Here is a 16,929-nt window from a genome sequence, read left to right as displayed (position 1 = left end):
TAGTGAGTCAATCATGAGCTGACAGGATCCTTGCTGTGTATCAGCCATCCTGTCTGGAAGAAGCTACAGAACAACCAAAAGAAGTTGTTAACCTCATCAACTGGGCTCTGGCCAAACCATGGATATGCTAAGAAGGGTGCCTGAGTCAGAAGACACTGATCTGTACGGGGGGGGGGGGGGTGGGTTTGGAGCACTGGAAAAAGAAAGCGAGAGGAAGGATGGCGGCATGGTTAGGGCACTAGCCTAAGACTCAGAACCCAAGTTCACTTCCTGTGTGACTTGGGGAAAGTCACTTAGCCGCTCCGTGCCTCAGTTTCCCCATCTGTAAAGATGGGGGTGATAATTTTTCCCTACCCTTACTTCCTTTTCAGCATCCCTGCTTTGCAGGGTCCAGTCCCCCTTCCTTTCATGTGACCGTCATAGTGAGGCACCAAAAATAACTTCTCCTTAGGGCTTGTCCATACAGACACTCCACTGTATGGCAAAGCTGGGGCGCGAATCTGCCCCGAACGCACCTGCCGCAGGTGTGGACCCAGCTGATGCTCATTAACAATGAGTTAATATTCTTGGATCTAATCCTCTTAAAAACAGGAGGAGATGAAAGCATGTTCCCAAACTGGTAATGCGCATCAGCGGTGTCACGGGAGCCAGGCTAGTGCAGGGCAGATTCACAACCTGGCTTGCCGCAAAGGACTTGTTTGTGTCAACTAGCCCATAGACTTTTCTTGTAGGCCACCTCAGGATTGCAGCCCAGGGACCCTACCTTAGGCTGCCTGCAAAGGACTGCACCTTGCAATCCCTCGCTGCTTCCCTGAGCTGCTCCTACCTTTCCCCTTCACACTCCAGAGGTCTGACTCCTCAGCTCACGTCTTCCCTGCCAGCTCCAGAAACACTTCCTCCAGGCCACGCTTCCAAGCTTCCATGCATAACTTTCTCTGCTGGGCCTGACCCTGCTCCCAGGTGTAAGCTGGTGGGCCGATTGGGCTAACCCTTCATGTACCAGGGTGGAGCACACATCCATCACAGCCCCTGCCCCATGTGCCTGTGACAGTCACAACGCAGCCGGGGCGTGCGGTTAGAGGATGCAGAACGCTGAGTACTGACGTTACCGATGGCTCCATGGGCAGGGCCCCGGGCGTCCAGCACCCGCTGGGGCGCTCTCTGCATCAGCCCGATTGCAATGGCTGTGAACAGCTCTGCGGGCTGCGGCTGCTCTGCACCTGTGCCTCCGGCTGCCCCCTTCCCCTGGGGACCGTGCAGAGCGTTTGAATGCAAGGCTGTGTCGAGTTTGTCCCGTGGAGATCTCCCAGCCTGCGGGCGTCCAGGAGGGTCACGGCACAATGGCTTAGAGAGTAGTCAGCTTGCAGGGAGATCCCACCAGCGCGCAAGCCCTGAGACCTGCCTGGCCCCCGCGCAAGCCCCTCTGTTGCCATCAGTCACCACAGTGACTCAGCTGTCCCAGCCTGCAGCCCACAGGGGAAAGGTCCTCCCCACCCAGCACATCCTGCCTGCGGCTGCAACCCACTGGGGAGCTGGGGGAGCGTAGGAAGCGGGTGAGGGGAAGGGCTTCTGCAGGTGGTGTCATGTGTGCAGCAAAGCAGCTTAGCTCTGCAGGGCCCTGTGCGCGCTGTCCGGCCTCCTGCCTGGCTGGGCTGGACTCATGGGGCCAAGCACTCACCCTGCCCTGGGACCGTGCTCAGCCCAGAGTGGGACAGCCTCAGCCACGGCTGGTTCTGCACGGTGTCACGCAGCACTGCTGGCCCTGGGCATGGAGGAGGCACAGGGCCTGGTTCTCCTCCCACTTACACCAGTGTCACTCCATTGACTGCCGTGGGGTTCCTCCTGATTTGCACCAGGGCGAGTGCGAGGGGAATAGATCCAAGCTGAAGCCATGGCTGCTGTTTAAAAGGGTCTGTCTACACTGCAATGTAAGCCCAGGGCTAGTAACCTCAAGCTGGCAGACCCTGGGGTTGTTAACTAGGGCTTGAGCATCTGCACTTATTTGTAACCCCAGGTTAGGAATTTTTGAACGCTGGCTCCTCATCTGGAGCTCCAGCGTCTACACTGGAAGTGGGCCCGAGTCCAACCACCCCTATCCCAGACTTCCTAGCGCCCTCCCAAATGGTGGCTGCTCAAGCCTTTTGTTCGTGGTGGGAAAACTCGACTGTCCACCAAACTTAACTGTCCAGGACAAAGAAAGTGGGCCCATGAGATTGTGGGATACTTTTGTCTGACTCCCAGAGCGTGAGTCCAGTGGGGCTGTGTCTACACTGAAAAGCAATAGGGCTTGAACCCTGGGTCCTGGCTTGACTCAGGGTCAAACCCTCCAGCCCCATGGGGTCCTGGATCTGAGGCCTGGGTTAGTACAGTTTGGGTGGAGACAGAAAGGGGATTAGGTTTGAGGCTGAGTTTGAACCCGAGTTTGAACCCTGGGCGTACATTGCAGTGTAGACATACCCTAAGGAACATCTGATCACTTCCATCCAATAGCAGCGCCTGGGGCTAGACATCTGCAAGAGCCTTTTGTCTTGGGATCGTGGGCTGGGAATCCCATTATCTGAGATAGAGACGCAGGGGGAATGGGGTGTGAGAGAGATCACTACTGGCCCCTGCTGGACTATGTGGCTCAGCACTTGCAGAACAGACCTCGCAGCCACCAGAGCTGGGTCAGGATGGGGAGTGTGTTTTGGAGGCGGCAGTGGATAGCTCTGCCCACAGGTGATTTCTGCCATCTTGGGAGCTGGGTTGCTAACTGGCTGTCTCGGTCTCCATTGAGTTTCTACCCCCCCGGCTGGCAGGGAGAGGCGCTCTGGTGTGCCCTAGGCCAATCTATTGAGAGCAGAGTGTGTCCGGTGTCTGGGCCAGGGCGGGGCTAGGAGAATGGGGTGCATGGGGTGTCACACCTTGCGTCCAGTTCCCAGCCCTGCCCATTTCCGTCTCAGGGCTGGCACAGGCAGGCCCATGCTGGGAGGCTGTTTCTGCCATGGCACAGACCTTGCTCTCCTTGTGGTTTGGCCGGAAGACTTTTCCCTGATGCACAATTACATTGTAAATAATGAGTACTTGCGGCACCTTAGAGACTAACCAATTTATTTGAGCATAAACTTTCGTGAGTTACAGCTCACTTCATGCATCCGATGAAGTGAGCTGTAGCTCATGAAAGCTCATGCTCAAATAAATTGGTTAGTCTCTAAGATGCCACAAGTACTCCTGTTCTTTTTGCGAATACAGACTAACACGGCCGTTACTCTGAAACCTGTCATTGTAAATAATGGGGTTAAAAGAACACTATTAAGGTTGCAAAGTCAGGCATTGAGAAGGTAGGAAATGGCATCATTAGTGTAACCCATGCAGCTTTAATTCAGCTCCCATATACATATCCTTTACAATCTTTAATTACAAGGTCACATAGGTTTCAGAATAGCAGCTGTGTCAGTCTGTATTCGCGAAAAGAACAGGAGGACTTGTGGCACCTTAGAGACTAACCAATTTATTTGAGCATAAGCTTTTGTGAGCTACAGCTCACTTCATCGGATGCATGCAGTGGAAAATACAGTGGGGAGATTTATATACACAGAGAACATGAAACAATGGGTGTTACCGTACACACTGTAACCAGAGTGATCACTTAAGTTGAGCTATTACCTGGTGGGAGGGGAACCTTTTGTAGTCATAATCAAGGTGGGCCATTTCCAGCAGTTGGCAAGAACGTCTGAGGAACGGTAGGGGGTAGGGATAAACATGGGGAAATAGTTTTACTTTGTGTAATGACCCATCCACTCCCAGCCTCTATTCAAGCCTGAGTTAATTGTATCCAGTTTGCAAATTAATTCCAATTCAGCAGTCTCTCGTTGGGAGTCTGTTTTGGAAGTTTTTTTGTTGAAGAAGAATTGCCACTGTTAGGTCTGTAATCGAGTGACCAGGGAGATTGAAGTGTTCTCCGACTGGTTTTTGAATGTTATAATTCTTGACGTGTGATTTGTGTCCATTTATTCTTTTCCGTAGAGACTGTCCAGTTTGGCCAATGTACATGGCAGAGGGGCATTGCTGGCACATGATGGCGTATATCACATTGGTAGATGCGCAGATGAACAAGCCTCTGGTAGTGTGGCTGATGTGATTAGGCCCTGTGATGGTGTCCCCTGAATAGATATGTGGGCACAATTGGCAACGGGCTTTGTTGGGTCGGAGAACACTTCAATCTCTCTGGTCACTCGATTACAGACCTAACAGTGGCAATTCTTCTTCAACAAAAAAACTTCAAAAACAGACTCCAACGAGAGACTGCTGAATTGGAATTAATTTTCAAACTGGATACAATTAACTTAGGCTTGAATAGAGACTGGGAGTGGATGGGTCATTACACAAAGTAAAACTATTTCCCCATGTTTATCTCTTCCCCCTTCCCCCCCCCCCTTCCTCAGACGTTCTTGTCAACTGCTGGAAATGGCCCACCTTGATTATCACTCCAAAAGGGTGTCCCCCTTCCCTCCTCCCCCCCGCTCTCCTGCTGGTAATAGCTCACCTTAAGTGATCACTCTCATTACAGTGTGTATGGTAACACCCATTTTTTCATGTTCTCTATGTATATAAATCTCCCCACTGTATTTTCCATTGAATGCATCCAATGAAGTGAGCTGTAGCTCACGAAAGCTTATGCTCACATAAATTTGTTAGTCTCTAAGGTGCCATAAGGTCACCTAGGATTTTTCCCACAGGACCCCTGGAGGATCCATTTAATCTAATCTATCCCAGATCTTCATCTGAAGAGCTGGTCCAGCTCTATGCAGTCCCCACAGACAATCTGAGGTGTTGCTACGATTTCCTCTGCATGGGTTCAGGTTTGCCTGGGATCCCTCTAAGCTGTCGATTTTATTTGACGTTTTGTTTTGAGGATGCTTTGTCAGCAGATGGGAGTGACAAGAGCTAGAAACTGTAGTAGCTTCATATGCCACAAGAGGGGGTTTCTGCCCCAGACTGGGGAGTGCAGTGCACTGGCATTTTTCATGCTGGACTCTGCAGTAACAATGTGAGAGCAAAGTTTGTCTCCGAGGCAGCCATGGGCTGATTGCTTTTCCGCTCCGTGAAGCACAGAGTCAGCACCAGGCCCGTGCCCAAGGAAGTGAGGAACTACTGTCCTACACATCGTCCGGCTAATGATCCGTTCAGGCGATGCCCACCAGAGAGATGCCCTTTCCCAGGTAAATGCAGGGGCCCATGGATTGCGGCAATCAGTAAAAAGCAAAGGAAAAGATCCAGAGTGACTAAGGGATCTCAGCTGATCCGCGGTGGAATCCGGCCCGCCAAGGCTGGCTGATCGGCATGTTGGTCTGAGCTGTACGGGTGCGACGGGGAGCATGTCTTCTTCTGGGTGTCACGAGCCGATAGCAGCACTGAGAATGTGTTACTGGCCATACCCAGGTGTTGGAGATGTGGCAAAGCGTAACTCGCCCAGGGGACACTGTTACTGCACCAAGAAGCTTAGCCCACATGCCCCCCAGCTCATGCCCCACCACCACTGGTCTCTTTGGAGGTGTAAGAAAGCTCCGTTCACTTTTCTGTGGATCCCACCAGCCAGAAGAGGGAGTGTTGAAATCCGGGGAGAGAGGCTGCGCTCACAGGCTCTCTGCCTCTCCCCCTCAGCAGCTGCCCAATGCACTTTTGTGTTTGTACAGCGTCTGGCGCAACGGGGCCCAGGTCCATGCCTGGGGGCCGCAGGTCAGAACCAAGACCTCTGACAAGGCGTAGGCCAGATGCTGCAAAGGAGGCACCGGAGGTGTGGAAGCCAATTTCAGCCAGAGCCACTGGAGAAACAGAAACGCCTTCAACTTCAAACCGTGTCAGTTTGTGGGGGGAGGAATTAGCCCCTCCCCCGTTTTAAAAATGTTCAATTTCATTCAATTTTTTGTCTGAAACACGTCTCCCCACAAGAGCTGCCCCTGTCCAGTGTTTCCCAGGATCTTCCCTTTGTCCGGGCGCTCAGCGCACGCTGCTGGCTGGCCTGTGTTCTGGGCTCAGGAGCATCCTGGGTGTCTTGGTTGTTTGTACCTTAGAGCCCTAGTCCCAGCTCAAACCTGATCCTTTGAGGGTCGCTCGTCTCTGGTCATCGTGGCCAGGACCCTACCCGTGCCTTCAATGTCATCTGGGACGGCCCTGACTGTTGCAGGGTGCAGCCATGGGGCAGCCCCGGAGCAGTCACCAGCTGGTCCTTAGCCTTTTCCGTTCCATCCCCTGCTACCACTGCTCAATCCCTGCAGAGAATGAGAGTGGAGAGGAGGAGCACTCAGATCCTGATTTAGGGGCCCAGGGCTAGATCCCCACAGTGCCATGTGGGCCCCACAAGGGATGGTCCAGCTCTGAGAGAGCTGGGACGATCACACAGACACCACGAGATGCCATCACACCCTTCCCAAGAGCCCTGCTCCATCCCCCTGGGCAGGTGGGGGAGGCATCTCTCCAGGGCTTCCTTGTGCCCTGGGCTGTGCTGGCCCCAGTGGGGAGGGGGGAGAGGGGGGTTTGGGGCTGGACAGAGGCGATAAGCAGGTTCCCCGGGGGGGGGATGGGATGGGATGGTTGGTGGAACAGCTACAGGGAACGCCACTGGGGGAACATGGGTTGGCAGCTCCCAGGGGGCAGCGAGGGGAGAGGATTTGCCTGGGGGGGACACAGGTGGGATGCTATCAAAGGCCCTTCTCCCAGTTATCCTGCTGCCCTGTGGCCTCCTGAGCCTGGCGGATGGGCACCCGCCCAGTGGCCTCACTGAGGGGCCATCAGCCGTGCTGCCCAGCAAGTGGGTGGCATGAACGCTTCTTCCTGGGCAGTGACTCTGAGTGCCAGGGCCAAGGAAGCTGCTGGCCAATCCCAGCCAAACACTGCCTAGGAGCAGGGCTGCTCTCTTGGTGGGCAGGGGGAGGCGAGATCCCCCCCCCACCCGACACGCACACTCCCCTTTGCACCCCAGTCCCTGGGGAGAGCGATGGTGCCAAGGTGTTAGGGAATCATCTGAGCCAAGCCTTGCTCCCTTTGCTCCCTTGGGCCTGCCAGATTCTTCTGGGACAGAGCCTGGGGTTCGGCTGCCGGCTGCGATGGCAGCTCAGGCCGTGCCAGGACAAGCCCTGCGCCCCAGAGGGCTGGGAAAGAGGAAGCGTGTTTGGAAACACTTTGCAGCCATGTTTGGCCTTGTTCTTTTCTTTCCCAAAATGTGATTTTTTTTTTGTTTAGGACTTTCCAGCCAGCTCAAGTACAGAGCAAACCCCCCGGGAACCCGTGTCCTATGCCAGCTCCCAGGTGAGAAATAGCAACAGGGCTTTGGATTGCACCAGTGTTAGGGTTATTAGAGAAGGGTTATTATTATCAGTCCCAGGGACTGACTGGATCTGTCTGTGGTACTTCTCTGGCCTCCATTGGTGTACTGGCCAAACACCTCACAATCTTTATCCTCCAGCCAGTGCCATTATCCCCATTTTACAGATGGGGAAACTGAGGCACAAATAGGCTAAGTGATTTGCCCGATGTTACCAAGGCAGTCTGTAGCAGAGCAGGGACTTAAACAAGGGCTGCCCAGTTCCCAAACTAGCACTCCAGCTACTAGGCCATCCTCCTAGGGTCTGACTGATGCCACTGGATCTTAACTGGGAGAGAGTCCAGATCCCAAGTCCACGCCCTGGGCTTTAGATGACAATGAACTGGAGCCAGGATTGTCACAATTGGCCACTGATTTGGATAGCTTCGTTTCCTGGGCGCCTGGCGGGGGACACTTCAGCTGTGGGCTCCCACATGCAGGTCACGCGGCTCTCCAGCCCCGCCCCGCAGAAGCCCCGAGACTCTTTGCTAACCAGGGGTCCCTCTCCCTCCGGTTTTGTGCTGGTCTCGAGCCATTCAGAGGTGAGTGCTGGCGGAGCTTTTGGAATGAGTCAGGTGGCCCATGCACCGGCCGGCTCGGCCCACTCTGCTGGGGCTGAGAGCTCCAAGCACTGAGCAGCAAGAAACCCCTTGGGATCCCTGGTCTCTGTCCACCTGGGGACGCACCTGACCCAAAGCCCGAGCCATGAGCAGCTCCAGCTCCCACTCAGGATCTTCAGAGCCATCCCGCCTCCCTCCACCTTGTTACCTTTCCCCCCTCATCTCAGGTAGCAGCAGCTAGTAACCCTGCAGCCTCCACCCTCTGAGGACAGCTCTATTAATCTGGCCCCAGCTGTGCAAACAAGCCCTGGCTGACGGTCACACAGATCTGGCTGCTCTTGTCTAGATGAGGCCACAGCTCATGCTCCCTGGCCCCTGCTGAACTGCACCCGGGTACCTGCCTCTCCCTGCTTTGGGTCCGCGACACTTGGTGAGCCGCCTTTGTCATTAAGGGAGAAGCCTGGGCAGGGGAAATGACGCGTCACAGACTGGCCAGCCCTGTGTAGTCTGGGGCTGCCCTACATGTTCCCAGAGATGTGGGAACATCTTTAGCAAGTTAAAGAAATATGGGCTGGATGAATAGACTATAAGGCGGATAGAAAGCTGGCTAGATCGTCGGGCTCAACGGGTCGTGATCAATGGCTCCATGTCTAGTTGGCAGCCGGGATCAAGCGGAGTGCCCCAAGGGTCGGTCCTGGGGCCAGTTTTGTTCAATATCTTCATTAATGATCTGGAGGATGGTGTGGATTGCACTCTCAGCAAGTTTGCGGATGACACTAAACTGGGAGGAGAGATAGATACGCTGGAGGGGAGGGACAGGATACAGAGGGCCCTAGACAAATTGGAGGATTGGGCCAAAAGAAATCTGATGAGGTTCAACAAGGACAAGTGCAGAGTCCTGTACTTAGGATGGAAGAATCCCATGCACCGCTACAGACTAGGGACTGAATGGCTCGGCAGCAGTTCTGCAGAAAAGGGGTTACAGCGGACGAGAAGCTGGATATGAGTCAACAGTGTGCCCTTGTTGCCAAGAAGGCACTTTGGGCTGTATAAGTAGGGGCATTGCCAGCAGATGGAGGGACGTGATTGTTCCCCTCTATTCAGCATTGGTGAGGCCTCATCTGGAGTACTGTGTCCAGTTTTGGGCCCCACACTACAAGAAGAATGTGGCAAAATTGGAAAAAGTCCAGCGGAGGGCAACAAAAATGATTAGGGGACTGGAACACATGATTTATGAGGAGAGGCTGAGGGAACTGGGATCGTTTAGTCTGTGGAAGAGAAGAATGAGGGGGGACTTGATAGCTGCTTTCAACTACCTGAAAGGGGGTTCCAAAGAGGATGACTCTAGACTGTTCTCAGTGGTAGCAGATGACAGAATGAGGAGTAATGGTCTCAAGTTGCAGTGGGGGAGATTTAGGTTGGATATTAGGAAAAACTTTTTCACTAGGAGGGTGGTGAAGCACTGGAATGGGTTCCCTAGGGAGGTGGTGGAATCTTCTTCCTTTGAGGTTTTTAAGGTCAGGCTTGACAAAGCCCTGGGTGGGATGATTTAGTTGGGGATTGGTCCTGCTTTGAGGAGGGGTGTGGACTAGATGACCTCCTGAGGTCCCTTCCAACCCTGATATTCTATGTTTTGAGACATGTGCATTAGCCTCCCCAGTGTCCCCTAGCAGTAGTGTCCTCTCCTGTCCCACCCCAACGCTGTCTGACAATCAGGCCTCGTAACTAAAGACTGCAGGGTCAGGCCCCCGGGGAAAGTTCTCTCCTTTCCCTTCGGAGTAAGAAGACACTTGTCCCACTCCTCCTAATCCTGAACCTGAAGCTGGAATCCTAGGACTAGGAAGGGAGTGTGATGAAGTGGGACTGTTCTTAATGTTTCCTCTGAATAGTGTGGAGGTGCCTCAGTTTCCCCTAGGCAGTTCTTAAGTATCTAGGGGGTGGGATAAAGGTGTATGATCATTGCAGAGCCCTAGAGGGCAGGTGTGTGCAGGGGTCTGGACACAGAGAATGGCCGACACCCTGTTTCCTGGCAACTGATGGCCTGGGCCCTTCCCCCCTGCAAGGTGAGAGCTAAAGGGTTGGAGAACAAAGGAATCAGGTGCCCTCCTTGCCCGGGAAAGGGACAAAGCCCAGAGGAGGAGGGGCTGGAGGGAGTTTTCAGTTTGAGGCTGGCTGGGACATGGAGTGAAGGGCAGATGTGGTTGTCTGGCTCACTGCCCCCCAAAATGGACCCAGCTGAGGGGTCCCGTTCTCTGCACCTACAAGCTCTGTTTTAGACCATCTTCCTGTCGTTTAATAAACCTCTGTTTCTCCGGCTGGCTGAGAGTCACGTCTGACTGTGGAGTTGGGGGGCAGGACCCTCTGGTTTCCCCAGGAGCCCCGCCTGAGCAGACTCACTGTGGGAAGCACATGGAGGGGCAGAGGATGCTGAATGCTCCGAGGTCAGACCCAGGAAGGTGGAAGCTGTGTGAGCTTTGTGAGCTTTGTGTCCTGCAGACAGGCTGCTCACAGAAAGGCGACTGCCCCAGAGTCCTGACTGGCTTCATGGGGAGCAGTTCCAGAGCATCGCCCAGGGACTCCATGACAGGGAGCAATTTACTTTTCCAAATGGGGGTTAGCAGGGAGATCTCTTGGTGTTAAATAATGCAAAGATGTCCGTGCATAGGGACAGAGTCTGCTCTCAGTGACAACAGTGCAGTCACTCCGGATTGCCTGAAAACAAACATTTTTGACCAGGATAGAACGAGTGGTGTCTAACGCTTTCCCCGTACTGCACGCTGCCACTTTGTAACAGTGGAGGATGTTTGGAAAAGTCACAGAGTCACAAAGTCACAGAGTTTCATTTTTCTCTTGTCCATGTGGTAAAGATTCTGAAGCTGGAGATGTTTTGAAAAGTTACAAAGTGCGGGAAAGGAGGCCGGTGTGTGACCAAAAACCCAGAGAGAGGAACCCGCTCTCCCCCAGATTTGGACTTTTAACTGTCTGTTCCACAACACACGAGCACGGGGACAATGTGCGTTGAAACTGAAAGGTGGGAAAAGGAAATCCTTTTTTCACACAATGTAGAGCAACCTGTGGAACTCACTGCCACAGGAAGTCACTGAGGCCAAGAATGGAGCAAGATTCCAAAAAGGACTGGAGATGTATATGGATAACAAGACTATCCAGAGCTATCGTAGTTAATGTTAACAAACATTCTGGAAGGGGTGTTGAACTTCCTGCGTCGGGGATTAAGCCACCATATGGGGGCAGATTATCCCCCATGTGCTACTGTGAGGTTCTACTGCCTCCCTTTGAAGCAGCTGGTGCTGGCCACCATCAGAGCCAGCTGGACGTCGGGTCTGACCCAGTCTGGCAATGCCCATTGTACCATCCTCCCCACCGCTGCCAGCAGCGGATGGCAGATCCCCCTGCCATCCCTCCTTCTCAGCCTTCAAACCGGCCAGCATGTGACACAAGCCACCCCTGGGGGAGACTTGAGGGCCGTGATGCAGACATGCGGGCACCATGCAGTCACTGATGGGTCCTCAAGATGCCAGCATGCTCCCTCACCCCCCTCCACGCCTGAGATCAAGGCATTGACACCTGCTCCCCCTTCCCCCTTCAGAGCTGCTAGGAGGGAGAAGGTGGCAGAGCCAGCCCTCAAATGCTGGACGCTGTCTCCTGCCTCCTCTGCCCTCAGCTGGGTATTGGCTCCTTGCTGCCCTCTCTGCTCCTTGTAGGGGGTGGCAAAGAAGGGCATGGGCCCTGGGGTCTCTTGCTCAGCAGACAGCACGGCAGTGGAGAGGGGGGAGGTGTGGGGAGAGCTGGCCCATGCAGGACCCCTGGGCCTGGCGGAGGAAATGTACCCACCTAATCCTAGCTAGTGGGAGTGAGTGTCTCTGTGGCCCGAGCACAGGCCTGGGAGTCAGGAGACCAGCTCTGCCTGTGCCCCCTGCGTGACTGTGGGTGGGCCCGGGCACCTCAGTTCCCCCATCTGAGCATACTAAGCCCCCAGGGGTGTGAGGCTTACGAAAGGCCCTGCTCATTAGGGTCTCTCCTTGGCATCTGTGCCAGCCGCACGGAGGGCCCTGCGCTGGCGTGGGCAATGTAAGAGGCAAGGAGGGCGGTGTGGGGTGGCCAGGGATGCTGCCAGCGGCAGGTGAGAGGCGTGCCCAGGCTGCAGGTGTGGGGGGTGACGCCCCTGGGCACACGGGCAGAACACAACGCTCCCCCCGCTCCCAGGATGCAGAGCGCCGTGGTTAACAGGCAGTGGCGGACGCCCCTGTCCTGCTGGTTCCTCTTCTGCGGGGAGAGGAGCAGGGCAGGCCCAGGCGGGACTCCGCAGGGGCCAGCTCAGACTTGATTACCAGAGAGGCGAGGCAGGAGAGAGCGTGCACCACCAGTGCTAGCCTCACCAGGACAGCCCCTGCCGGGGCGCCGATCGGGGAGCGCCAGCCAGGAAAGGTAACCGTGTCGGCCCCCTGCCCCGGCGACCCCCTGAGCATAGGGGGCTGGGCCTGGCTGCTCGGGGAAGAATCTGTTCCGACTCTGAACTCGGACACGGAATGAGCCAAGCCCTGTCGGGTCAGGCTGTGGCCGGGCTGGGCTTGGTGGGGGCACTGGGGCAGCCTGCCACGAGGCTCCTGTTCCTGGTGGGAATGGACAGTCTCCCCCTGGCTTCCCTGAAGGGCGCGGCTCAGGGAGCCAGGCAGAGCCATGTGCTGCAAAGCGCTGCTCAGCCTTAAAGCAACCGAGCTGGGCACAATGCCCCCTTGGTGCCACTCTGCACCGTGCGCCTGCAGAATGGCATGCTGGGAGAGAGCCCGGCAGCAGTGGGCATCATCCCTGCTGGGTTTGGCTGTGCTGGTCTCCACTGGGGGCCCTGCTGGCCCTGGGGTTCTGGGTGGCTGGCGGCACCGCCGGGAACAGGGCTCTTGCCCCTGGGCTGTGCTGGGGAGTTTGGGGCCAGGGGATTTTTCCTGTTGCTGTGGGTGAACTCGGCACGGGGCCATGCAGGGAGGGGAGAGTGCCAGGCAGCCCTGTCACCACCAGGAGCATGGAGAGCCAGAGGGACCGGGCATGGGGGCGCTGTTCTGCACCCTGCGTGTGCTGGACCCTGCGTGGAACCAGGGCAAGAGCATCACATGACACTCTGCGCCGGGCCAGCATGGCCCCTCTTGGCCTGGCCAGGGGGCAGCGACGCCCGGCCCACACCGGCTCGGCACAACCCCTGCCAGCTCAGGGGGGCATGACTCCTGGGAGAGACCAGCTTGGCCCTTTGCTGGTCCCTAACCCACCTAGCTGTGGTTTGCCTCACAGCGGGGCCGCATGCTGCAGGGGCTGGGTCCCCACTGCCCAGCACCTTGGCTGGTCCTTAGAGCGAGCTCCAGTGGGTGCAAAGTGCTGCCGGGGCACAAGGAGAACATTTCACACGCTCTGCAGGGCTGTACATGATGCAGGCCCACGGAGCTTGCCCGGCAGCTGCAGCTTCCTGCTCTTGGGTTCGTCTCTCTGCTTGGTGCTCTAGGGGAGGCAGCATGGCCTAGTGGATAGACTGGGACTCAGGGTGCCTGGGTTCTATTCCTGGCTCTGGCATTGGCCGCCTGGGGTGCCTCCGGCAAGTCACTTTGCCGCTCTGTGCCTCGGTTTCCCCATCTGTAAAATGGGGGTAATGATCCTGGCCTCTTTTGTGAAGCACTTTGAGAGCTAGGGATGAGAAGCGCTAGGGACCGCATAGGCCCTCAAAGGGTTAATGCAGCTGCCGTATAGCAGCAACCCAGGAGCGGGTTCTGCCAGGGCTGGTGCCCTGGAGCTAGCGCTGGGTGTCAGGCCCACACCCTAGGCAGTGCTCATGCCTGATGTAGCCCTATCCCTCCCCCCACCCCAGGGCACTGCAGATTATACAGCACCCTGCGCCTGAGCCTGTCAGAGGGGAGGGACCTGGGAGCGCCCCCTGCTGGTTTCACATCCTGCCTTGCTCCCCAGCTAGGCCATGCATTTCCCCTCGCCCCATACGCTTTGCTGGATGGAGGAGCCTGGCTCTGGAGCTGGCTCAGCTCCCCTACCGGCCTTCGCAGGGCCCAGTGCACAGCCTGGGGGCGGCACGACGGTGCAAATGAACTGGCCAGCGTGGGAAGGGGGGCGCGGCAGTGGTCGCCGAGTCCCGTAAGGACCCGACGATGGAGCGGGGCGAGCTTCCGTAGTGTAATCCTTCAGGAGCCTGACCCATGGTCCCTTCCGAGCCCTGGAACTGGAGAGTCTGGGCACATGCGTCTCCGAACGGGCCCTCGGACCCAGGGAGAGTGCAGCCCTCCCAGTCCATCCCCTGCCTGCGAATGGTGCCGTCAGCTCCCGCCCCGCCTTGGGCTAGGCCTGTGCTATCCTTACAGGGCACAGCCCAGGGGGAAGCCCAGGCCAGCTGGCGTGCGAGCGGCTAGTGCACCGGGCTGGTGTTAGCATGTGAGGGTGGCTGCGGCAGGTATCAGAGGTAGGTAGTGATGCACAGGAGAGGAGCGAGCCCTTTGGATGGGAGGGAGGGGCTCAGGTCATTGGGGCAGCTGCCTGCCTTCGACCATGGCTTGGCTCCCACCCGCATTTCTGCCGTGTCCTTGTCTGTGTCTGTCTCTCCCTGCCGGCCTGGCCCTCTCTGTCTCAGCGCAACGCCACTAATCCCAAGTGCTGAACGTTTCCCGGCTGAGCGGTTCCTCCCTGGGCCCAAGCCGAGCGGGGTTCTCCCCCATGGGCAGGTGGAGACCCAAGTGACAGTGTGAGTGAGTCACTCACAGACCAGAGCGAGCTCCTGGCTCCGAGTCCCCCAGTCTGACTCCTGGGCACGGCCGGCCAGGCCAGTTCCTTCAAACCCCGCTCAGCAGAGCGTCTTTCCCAGCTGGTGGCGGCTTGGCGGCCCGGCTGTCGTGAGGGGGTCTAGCAATCGCAGCGTAGTTCCTAAGTGTCCTCCCCTCCCACAGCCTACCAGCACCGTGCCCAGGAACCAGCGCTCCCAGCTCTGGCTACCGCTGCTTTCAATTACGCCTGGGGCTGCTCAGGGGCTCCCACCCCCAGCTCCTTTCGGCGGGCGGCTTTTGCTGCTTCGTGGGAAATGTGATGACTCAGCAGCCCCGGACTTTCCTGGCCTGGGTCCAGCTGCTGGGTGGAGAAGCCTCCCGAGATTGTTTTTGGGTCAGGCGCAGCTTGAGGTTTTGGTGTTGGCGTGGGGGGGCGGGGGGACAACAGGAAGGGGAGTTCTGGCTTCCGCAACCCAGGCAGGCTCTCCCAGCACCCGGCCTGCACTGCAGTGAGCGGTGCATTGTGCCGTGCTCGGCCCTAATGAGAGGCTTGATCACTCCTGTATGGACGGCTGCTGCTGCCCGCCACAGCCCTATGGCCCGGGGCCGGGGCTGGGACGGAGCCTGGCTCCACGTCCGGGCGCGTCTATGTCAGGGTGCGGCTCTGAGTGAGCAGCTTGAGCAGGTCTCCAGAACAGGCCTGATCCAGACCCCCCAAGCTCTGGGATGGCTCCGATCCAGAGCTCAAACTCTCCACAGCAGGAACGTTTGGACCCAAGGGTTTGGTTCTGGGAGGCAGAGTTTGGAGCCAGGGAATCAGATCCGGCCCGTTCCTGCCCTGAGTGAGGCTGGGTGGCAGCCCCACCCGGGCAGTCTGACCTCCCCCCGGCTGCTGTTCCATTAGATTTGCATCCATCTGCATGATGCTTCCCTGCCCTCATGCTGGTCACTCATCCCGCGTGCATGCGCTCCTGCACATGTAATAATCCTGTGACACGCGGGAGGGCTGGGGAAGATATCTCAGCCCAGGACCAGCGCCGGGGGGGCACTGACTAATACCCCAGGGGCTGGTACCCACTCACCTCCCTGGTCATCATCGCGGATCTTTGCACAGGCTCCTCTCCCCTGATTTCCAGGTTGGCAGAGCAGGTGGGTTCCATTCCTGCAGATGCTGCCTTTGCTGCTCCATCCCCTGCCCCCTCGTTGGGCCCTGATTTTAGCAGGCTCGAGCCATTTCCGGGGCTCTACACATGGCTGAGCAGAGCCGTGGGGTTTTCCGATTGTCTGCAATGTGAGCAGTTTTGATCGCTGTCGCCGGTCAAGTCCAACATTGGCGAGAAAGTTCGAGCTGCCCCGCTCCCGGGCACAGCCCCATTGATTTGGGGGGAAAAGGGAAAAGCCCTTTGCACCTTGCGCTCCCTGCTGAGAGCTGTCTAGCAGCCGTGGGGCAGAGAGAAGAGCTATGCTCAGCCAGCGGGGGCAGCCCTAGGGGGGTGGGTGAAGGAGGCTGTGGCTACACCATGGGTGCTAGGGACACTGCTGTCATGGGAGGGGTCTTCCTGTGACCAAGCTAGCTAGGTCAAGGGAAGATTTCTGCTGACCTGCCACGTCTGCCCCAGGGGTTAGGTCGGCAGAGCGTGGATGCTCGGGGGTGTGGATTTTCCTCTCGTAGCTTTGCCAGCCTAACTTGTAAGCGTAGCCCAGGCTGGAAGTGTCATTCCTTCCTCCCGCCTGGCACTGCTTCCCCAAGGCCTGCTTCACGGTGGGGGAAGAGAGAGGAAAAGAGAAGGGGGCCCCCGCCCTCTGCCTGACCCTTCCAATCCAGGGCTAGAGAGGCAGTTTAGCCCTCTGGCCATGTCACAAACAAATCTGACCCCTTTTAGGGTAGCAAAAAGTCCAGCCTAGGAGTCCCCACAAACAAGGAAGTTCTTCTACTCTTCAGAGGCTTCCCTTCCGCCCACCCTCTAGGCCCTGTTTCCTGCCCCTTTCTGGGCTACCTTTGAGAGTCCTTCTGGTTCCAGTATAGAGCACTGGGCCAGCTCCTCTGGATCACCATTCTCACCCCTGCTAGTCTCTGGTCCTTGAAGCCTTCCCTGCTGCAGTTAAGAGCACTGGTTCCCCTAGACTAGAGTACCCAGCGTCCTACAGACCCTGGTTCACAGCCTTCCCGTGAACCTGTCTACTCCCTGGGATTCCTCTCCTTAGGCTGGCTTGCTGAGCTCAGCCCTTTTATAAAGCCCAGGTCTTCCTCGTGGGATCA

The sequence above is a fragment of the Lepidochelys olivacea genome (genome assembly GCF_965140295.1).
Source record: "Lepidochelys olivacea isolate rLepOli2 genome assembly, chromosome: 21".
Classification (NCBI taxonomy): Eukaryota; Metazoa; Chordata; order Testudines; family Cheloniidae; genus Lepidochelys; species Lepidochelys olivacea.
Note: the sequence above shows the minus strand (reverse complement) of the source record.